Source organism: Mus pahari, chromosome 15 (genome assembly GCF_900095145.1).
Source record: "Mus pahari chromosome 15, PAHARI_EIJ_v1.1, whole genome shotgun sequence".
Lineage (NCBI taxonomy): Eukaryota > Metazoa > Chordata > Mammalia > Rodentia > Muridae > Mus > Mus pahari.
Window position 1 is genome coordinate 75,412,641 of NC_034604.1, and position 1,863 is coordinate 75,414,503.

General features: G+C 38.8%; 1 protein-coding gene across 2 annotated transcripts in view; it reads right to left on the reverse strand.

The window, feature by feature from the left end:
• The window catches only part of Znf236 (zinc finger protein 236), a 104,978-nt gene that overhangs the window by 41,975 nt on the left and 61,140 nt on the right, over positions 1-1,863 (reverse strand). The gene's annotated exons all lie outside the window — the stretch shown is intronic.

Consider the following 1,863-nt stretch of genomic DNA (forward strand, 5'->3'; position numbering starts at 1 on the left):
GTATAGGGAACTTTCGGGATAGCATTTGAAATGTAAATAAAGAAATTATTAATTAATTAATTAATTAATTAAAAATAAGGCAAGCTGGGCAACTGATATGGCTCAGTAGAGGAGTGCTTAGCCTACACAATGCTCTGGAGATTAACCCCAGTGCCAGGACCCATCAAGGAGAAGCTAAAAGCTAGCAGGCAATCTTTCTGAGGTGGTTCAGCCATAGACTGTCAGTTAATGATGAATTTGCTTCTCTAGGCAAGATTTCATTTTAAGAAAGATCCTGCTATTAATAAGCTTTTGCTGTTATTATTAAATGTACATAACATTCACTAGGTATTAGCCCACTCTTTTGAGCAGATTTCTGCAAAACGAAGATGTACTTTCTTGTAGTGATGCTATATAGACAGATAATTTCTTAATTCTTAATGATAATCCTATAAGAATTCCTAAAATTATATTGGTAATTACTAAGATCTTTTATAATAGGACTGCTATTAAGTTCCTTCTGATGTCAAAACTGCAATGCGAACACTCTGCCAGTGTTCAAGTGTCAAGTTAATTGCTCCTGAGATAGCAAGTGGGCATCTGCAAGTTGGAAAGCGTATTCCAAGGGTCTGTAAAACCATTAGCCAGAGTCCATAAAAAGGGGACTAAGGATTTACTATAGGTGCAAAGAGAGAAGATAAAATATTGACTAGGTTTATCGATACAAAACTTCAATGATAACTTTAGTTATGGTCTTTAATTCTAGCTAGTGACAGAAGATGAATGTTTAGCCAGATAATTACTCTTAATGGATACACATGTACACATTCTCTGTTGTAAACTTCTTAGTCAATTTATGATTGAATTTATGTTTGAACTTCTAGTGAACTTTTGTAAAAAAGGGAAGTTGGGATAAACAATGTGGTCTCTTCTCCTAGAAAAGGTACAAAACACTAGGAAACATCACTTTGCATAGCACTGGGGGAAGAGCATCCGGAGCAAGACATCAGGAACAAGGCCATTATCACATCAGAGCAGGAGGAGAGAGCAAGATTAGAAGAAGAATGCAGAGTGGAATAACCCAGAAATTATATGGCAACTTAAAAAATTTAGAGAACAATATGCAGAATGCAGAGAAGGTGCAGAGAAAGCAGAAGGAGCAGGCAGGCTTCTCCTTACCATGGGACAGAACAAGTCCATTCTTAATAGCAAGGCAGGCTCAGAGTACAACTCTTTCTTCTTGCAGACTTGGGTTTAACTCATTTAGCAATAAAACGGAAGTAGCTTTTTCTTTTCTCTATGCAATAAAGATTGGTGCTCAGTTTTCATCCAGGACGAACGAGTTCTTTCTAAACTGGTGCTTGATCTTTTGCTCCATATACATATGGAAGAGTGTGTGTGTGTGTGTGTGTGTGTGTGTGTGTGTGTGTGTAAGTATGTAGTTATGAGATAAGCATGTAACTGGACCGACTGGTTTGAGTGGAGATGTATGAATGTGTAAGCATGAATCTGTATTTGAATTGATGTGAGTTTAGTCCTTCTGCAAGCATGATTCTCTTCTCCTGGTTCAACTCAAGTTTATCGCTCTAACCTTTCCCCTAGACTGACAGTGACAGGCATCTGGACAAGAGGGGAAAGCTCTAGCAATTAATCCTTTACTCAATCCCCCTGTTTTACTATGAGGTGCTAAGAGACAGAGACTGAAGTTTCTGGGCTCAGAGAAACTCAGACAGGAACGATAGATACTGTAGCAAAGTGACTTTTCAAGCAGCTAAGTATCTTGCCCCCACTGCCATGCTCCTCTTTCCCCTCAGCAGGAAGAAAGAAAGAGAGAGAGAGAGAGAGAGAGAGAGAGAGAGAGAGAGAGAGAGAGAGAGAGAGAGA